Genomic DNA, 7730 nt, shown 5'->3' with positions numbered 1-7730 from the left:
TTGAAATAAACCAAAAAAAAAAGCCTGCCTCTGAACTTCTGCTCACCTAATGAGTTCATCGGATTTACCAGATGTACAAAAGTGAAACAAATCTGACACACAATCAGTTAATCTTCCATCTTTCTTGGCGGGAGCTTCTGAAACAGCGGGAGGACAGTCCCCCAGCCTGCAGTGGTGTTACGGATCACAACGGAAGCATATTGTCATCAGATTAATTTTCCAACGCTCCTACCCCAACCACAAAATCCTGAGAGAACGAGTGTCAAATACACTTAATAATTGCATAATTATGACATCTGTTACTCTCCAGCACCTCTTAGTGGAAAATTAACTGAAGAAATAGCAGGTTCAAAGATGTGTTAACACTCTGATAGCAGATTTAATTGAAATATGACGGGGGAGGATAATGGAGATTAAATTAAGCTCTCAGATAATCATCTGACACAAAGATAATTGAGCCAGCCTCTGCCACGTTGATGAACGCTTCGGAGATGCTGTGCAGGGTGGCATTTCGAGTATCTTATCCTTCAGGCAAAATGGAATTCTTCTCCCTCCCCCCTTCTTCTCTCTGTCTTGTCATTCAACATTTGTATCCTCCAAATCGATAATGTGAACAGCAGCATAATTGGAAATAAAAGATGATCTGAAATCCACAGGAAATTAGGTTGAGGTGTGTGGAGGAAATACAGTTGCATCCTGGACACAGAGGGAGTTTTTATGAGTCCGCCGTGAGAGGGGTGTGCCCCGGCCCCGCGGTCTCCCTGGGAGGGTTTTTTCCAATGCCTCTGTCCTTCATGGAGAGAATTGCCCATGGGTGAGACAGGGAGGAGGCCATAAAGACCCCTAGAATGGATGAGACAGCAATCGCTTGTGCTTTTTCTCCTTGCCCGGGGAACATTCTCCATGCTTCATAGGGCAAGCTCAGGATGTCGTGTGTGATGAGGGACTGCCCCCCATGCTAGAGGACGTGGGGTAACCGTAGAGGGCAGCAAGCTCAGGGTGGTTAGTAGTGAATTTCCTGCAGTGGGGTGGGGGAGGCTGGGTGGTGAGCTGCTGAAAGCTGGAAGTGGGAAACAGACTTCCGGTTGCTGTCATTGAAAGGGTCAGCCTCTGACAGTCCTAGAGAGTAGGTACTCCATATGTCGCCTTCCTCTAACTCAGACAACACACGCTCTTGAAGGACTGTGAGTGTTAAGCCATGTATAGAAAATGAGATGGCCCCCAACTCTACCAGTGCCCCAGCTACTCAGAGTTTCAAGATTACGATTTTATACCTGTGTGATTTATCTGCTTTACAAATGTGGATCCAAGATAACGTGGCCACATCCCCTTTAAGAGCCCATTTAAGTACCTCCATCCCATGTCCCTCTTATTCACCTCTTCTCCGGCATCACCCCACCCATGAACACCCCAGGAATGCCCTAGTCCTGGCCAGTCCCAGTGCAATGACATAACTCAGAGGCACCCCCTTGAGGCTGGTGGATACCATTGACACCAGGCCCCTTGGAAGTGGACTGCCTAGCAGACAACCACCGGGGCAAAATGGGGCCCTAAACCTAACGTAGGGTGGGGATATCTTCCCCTCACTGGTGCAGCCAAAGCTGCCCCACACGGTGCCTGCCAGGACTGGAATGAGGGGGTCTGGACAGAGCGTCTCCCTCCAAGTGCTCCCACATCCTGTAGTTCGGGTCCTGGCCTGGACAGGAAGTCCTTCAATGGACAGTGGAGCCTGACAACCAAGGCATTTCCTCCAAACTTGGTGGGAATATCCCCTCTCCAAGTAGGCGTCTTCACCCACACAGTGCGCAGGGCAGCTGGGGGAGGGCCTGGGGTCCAGGGCCTCACAGATGGCAAAGCTCCCCTTTCACTATCCAGCCTTCTCTTTCAAATCTCCCTGAGTTTTATTTTATGAGGCTCATTGTTCCCTCCTATTATTAGTCTCAGGCAGGACCTCAGATTCTGAAAGATTACTGTAATACTTAAAGCTGGGGAGATCGATAGGGTTCTCTGTTCTCATCTTGTCCCTGCCAGAAGAGTTCCATAAGTAAATGTTCCCAACTGCTGGATTTCAGCAGTAAATTTCATCTCATGCAACCCCCAGCTAATCTATGATGGCAAAGTTTGGAAGATGGCTTTGTCCCATCTGCTCTATAATTTCTGTCCTAAATTGTTAATTTATTGAAGTATCAAAGAGCAAGGCATCTCATGAGAAGGCAACTGAAGGGATTGTTTTAATCACCCTCCCGCAGCCAGGTAATATGGCACCAGAAATTCCTTCCAAAGAGAAGATTCTTGACCCTTCTCTGACCTCCCTTTTTATCTGCAAGATGGGTGTGTGGGGCCCATAAATCAATGGAACCCACCTCCCTCTGCCCGGTCTGATGCTGTCACTGACACTGTTTTGTTACAAAGAAGAGACTCTGCCCGGGGAAAACAGTAGAAAACCTTAATGTGTTCACAAGGGTGACATGCTTTGTCCCTGCCACACCTCTTAAGAATTTCTACAGTTCCTTTGAAGAGTTGATTGTTTTTTTGAGCTGTGTCTCATTTTGTACTCTTGGGCAAATTGTACAATCAATGCTCTATTTTGCTGAGCATATAAATCCCTTTTACATATTTCAAAATAATATCTAATTAAAATGTCAGAGTTATAGCTCATGTGGCTGGAGTGGACAAGTCCCCACCCCCCTCCCTCAGCCTCTCAAAGTAACATTTAAAATATGTCCTATAATTAAGAGTAATTATAAATTCCAATTAAAAAGAAACCCACACAATTCTGAAGATATTTTTCTTTGATGTTCCTTGCTTTAATTGATGTGCTTCTTGCACCAGATTGTCCCAGCTTCCTCAGCCATGTTTCCCGACAGAAAGGGTTCCCCAAATTGCAGGGACAAAAGCAGACCAAGTCTCAGAAAAGTAGTAAAGTTCATTAAAAAGGGTTATTGCATCTATAACTTCTAGACTTGGTGTTCATTGATTAGAGATTAAGCATCATCCTTTGTACTACTCAGATTGGGATTTTTAATTAGGATGTCATTATTACACAGATATACTGAATGCCAAATTGATTTTTGAGACCTTTTGAAATAATAGCATTGCTTCTGCAAAATGAAAATCATAATAGATTATTGACTTCTTCAGGGTTTTTGATCCAAGGGCACCTCCCCAATGTCAACATTTTCACTATTTTTAGTTTCATGCAAAGAGACCCTCATAATGAGGCTTATATTAAAAGTTTGCACATATTGACTGTGATATTAATGCTGATGGCATCACATTGATTACCCTTGAATGATGACAGCAGCAACATTGCTTGTTGCTGAATTGTTTACATACCATCTAGCCTTTGTCTGTTGTTTGTGTTTAATTTAGAAAGTGTTTATACACACAATAAGTAGCATCCTTGATTCACGGGATCAGAGGTTCACCAACTTTCTCAATTCCTCCTACCCTTCGTGTCTCACTCATGTTTTCAGGGTGCTCCTGTTCAAAAGAAATGTCTAACAGTTCCATTTATACGATCGTCAGTTCCAAACAACTTCCTAAGTCTTTATGTCCTAACAACTTCATAGGCATGGGAAAAAATACCCAGAAACTGAAAGAAAAAGTACGGTACCTTTCTTCTCAAATACCCACAACTACTTACTAATGGGATGTCTGTGTCTGTTAGTCCTGGAATCAGACTGGACCCCACACCTCCCTCTTCTGTTCCACATCGATCTTGCTTTTCAACACGGCAACCGCCGAAAGCCCCAATTCACAAAGATAGGAAGTCATCCAAAGAAATGTCGTGCGATCTAATGTTGAAACTAGGAACTCCTTCCAGCTCCTGGTTCACGCAGTGTCCTACAAATGGGACTGTGTTTTCCTCCAAAATTTAAAATATCGGACAGCACCCCTGTGAATTCACCGTGGCGCCTGGGTGCCCCGCCACACAGTTTGGGAACCATGGCACCAGACCTGACGTTTCCGGATGCTATGGGATCTATGCCGCCCATCTGTATAGTCTCAGTGCCTAGCACAGTAACACAACAGACACTGGTTAAAAAACAGTGCTTTGGTTAGCACTTTTTTCTTTTTTAGATCATTTTAATTCAACGCAAGACAATTTGAAAGCATACACCCGGTACACATATCCGGTTGCTGCCAACACCTGATGATGTGTTCTCTCGCACATCCTCAGGGCGCTTTTATAGCGGAAATTGGTGGAAAGTGATCTCTACTTGAGATATCTCATAGATACTTCTCTATGAACAAAGGACATATCTCTGAGGCTCCCAGACTTTCTCTCTTCGTAGGGAAATTGCCTAAAGAGATCCCATAAACTGCCGACTCCCGGGGCATTAAAACATACACAGAGAAGTGAGTGCTTGGACTATTCTTTGGACCACCTGATCTTATCCCAGTGGGAATGGAGATACCCATGTCCAAAATGGAGGCTTCTTACCCACCCTTCACCTCCCTCTGAGCATGGTGGGTTTTGTCTGTAGGTCCCATTGAAACCATCCATTGAATGAACCTGAAGCACCATCTCCCACACAATGAGATACTAGCTGAACAAGAATGCAATTCTGATAAAACATGGATGAACTTTCCGAGCATGATGCTAAATGAAAGAGGCCAAACGCAAAAGACCACATATTGTCTGATTTGATTTATACGACCTATTTAGAATAGGTAAATTCATAGAGACAAAAACAGAATTGGGGTTACAAGGGTCTGAGAGGAGGGCGCAATGGGGAGTTATTGTGTAATGGGTACAGAGTTTCTGTTTGGGGTGATAAAAATGTTCTGGAAATGGATAGCTGTGGTGGTTTGCAACTTTGTAAATTATTACCACTGAATTGTACACTCAAAAATGGTGAAGATTGTAAAGTTTCTGTGATGTATATTTTAATACACTCACCCACGCAGCCTGGAGAATGTGATTTGCTTAAGAAGATGACACCAATAAATAAAGGTTAGAAATGCAAGAAGTCCACAGACACGGTGTCTCTTAAGCCATAAAATGCCCAATTTAGAACAAGGGTTGGCAAACTTTTTTCGTAAAGGGCCAGATAGTAAATATTTTTGACTTTATAGACCATACAGTCTCTATTGCAACGACTCAACTCTGCCCTTGAATTGCGAAAGTAGCTATAGACAATATGTAAATGAATGAGCATGGCTGGTTTCCAGCAAACCTTTATTTGTGGACACTGATTTTGAATTTTATCTGATTTTCACATATCAAAATGATTGTTCTTATTTTGACTTTTTCAACCATTTTTTTTTTAAAGATTTTATTTATTTATTTGAGATAGAGAGCGAGCAGACGAGAAAGAGAGGGAGAGCGCACAAGAGGGGGGAGGGGCAGAGGGAGCGGGAGAAGGAGAAGCAGACTCCCCGATGAGCAGGGAGCCCGACTCGGTGTTTGATCCCAAGACCCCGAGATCATGACCTGAGCCCGAGGAGGATGCTTAACCGACTGAGCCACCCAGATGCCCCTTTTTTCAACCATTTAAAAATGTAAAAACCATTCTTAGCTTTTGAGTCTTACCAGGCAGAGGTTCCAGATGTGGCCCCCAAACTGGTTTGCTGACCCCAGAGCCAGAACCCCAAATCATTGAGACAAACCCTTACTGATAATATGTGAAATCCCTCCCGGGTTTAGAGGTGGTGTTCAATGGAAGGTAGGAAACGTCCCCCTTGGAAAATGTGTTAGTTCATGGCTTAGCCAGAATGAGGCATTCTGTGACTGAGTCAGACCTGGAGCCGGCTCTCATTTCCCCTTCCTGAAATTTTGTCCCGCTACTCAATGAGACCAGCCCAATGCCCCATAGAACAAGGTGGGGAGAAAATCCACTGGATTCACTTCAGAATGTGAAGAATGCCTTTTCACATCTTTTCCAGGGTTATTCTCACTAAAGCAAAGGCTTTCATAAAGAGACAAGAGTAAGCAAAGTTAAATAAATAAAATAAATACATACATACATACATACATAAATAATAAAATTGTGGCGGGATTTATGAAAGGCATTTGCTGGGGAAGATGACAAGGAGACTTTCCAACGTTGCCAAAATAAAGTGCTAGTCATATATAGGATCAGTAATGGCAGACTTTCTAGAAGGGAATTTTAGGGGAAAAGGCAAGGGAGCTTCCCAACACTACTAAAAAAAATACGATTCTGACGGCTCCCTCATTGCACGTATCCCAGATTTGTTGGATGAGCAGAATTAAACTCAACAAATTTGAGTGAGGACCTGCTTTAAGCTGACCTTTGGGCACTGGGAATACAAAGTTCTTTTTTGTTTCTGTTTTATGTGTGTGTGTTTGTTTGGGAGGAGGAGTTAGGAGAGGGGTAGCAGTGTATAAATACCCGAGTTTCTAGTGGTAAGAACTTCATTCTTATGATGGCTTCTGCTGTTGGGAAATGGGGTCTCCTGTCGGGCCTCCAACATCGTGCACTGGGCAGAGGACAGATGGGTGCGGTAGGCGGCGCTCTGTCTGTGTACTTGCCTAAAGCCCTCTTTCCAATGGTCCAGAGTATTCTCCAGAAAGTGAGGGCTGCTAAGGGGAGGAACATTGCAAGCCTACACGCCAGACTGCTGACTTGCATTTTGGCTTTTTCCTCTGGTTTTTTAACATCTCTTTGATTCTTAGATGGCTCCTCCCATTGCTGCACTGGAGGTTTCTCTATTAACCCATGGTACCATTTTGTCAACACAGTGAACAGTAATCGGCTCTAAATAATTTAAATATTTGGTTACAATGAAGATGGCCACAGCCTGCATGTCTATCTGAGCTCATTAGTTCTAACTTTATTTCCCATAAAATAGGAGGCCATTTGAGTAAAATGATAGTTGGAAAACATTTTTAAACAGAACCAGCAAATAAACATGGTCTTTATGAGTTGTAACTTAATCCCCAGCTGATGTCATGTTTCATGTTTCAACTGCCAGAAAATGCCTGACATCTATATATCAGGCAGATTTATGGAGACTTCAGGGACAGAGCTAAGAGGATTCCTTAAATAAGGAGAGTGTGTTGGTCTGGGGGTAATTTGGAGCCTCTGTTATCCATAGATTGAAATGTACACATTTGGGTAAATTATAGGAATATGCCTTTTCACTTGATCTTTTTTTTATGTTTAAAAATGCTTCAGATCAGGGTGATGAGTACATGAGAGGCAGGAGGGAGAGGGAGAGAGAGGGAGAGCTCAAAATATGGTTCTCTTTTGTCCCTATTTGGTATTGATGCTGCTCTGGCAATACTAGAGAGAAGAGAAAAGATCCTGTGTTGCAAACCTCAGAATCATAAACCACACACAGGACCTCCCCACTCCCATGCTTCTCTTGGTGGCAGAATGGTTGTGTTGGCTTCAGCGGGTAACTGAGGATGTGGAGCCCTGGTGATTCCCTATCAAGAAATTTCTGTTGGCTCTACTGCATTCCAGCAGTTACCCCACAAGGACTGAGCTTTCCAAACATAAACCTCTCTTCGTATCATGTAAGTTGGTAGCCAATTAACCACGAAAAAATTATTTTGAATCAGTCCCAGCAAAAATGACTCAGTGTTAACATGTGTTGTCTGTAGGTTGACATTCAAGCCTCCCCATAGGGTCTACTCAGCCGGGTGGATGAGTAAGAGTAAGTCGTGCTAGCTAATACAGCAAATAGCCCCAAATGTCAGTGGCTTAACATGTAAAGGTTTATTTGTTGGTTATACTGTAGTCCTATTGAGTGGTCAG

Source organism: Neomonachus schauinslandi, chromosome 16 (assembly GCF_002201575.2).
Source record: "Neomonachus schauinslandi chromosome 16, ASM220157v2, whole genome shotgun sequence".
Lineage (NCBI taxonomy): Eukaryota > Metazoa > Chordata > Mammalia > Carnivora > Phocidae > Neomonachus > Neomonachus schauinslandi.
This window is presented reverse-complemented; position numbering follows the sequence as displayed.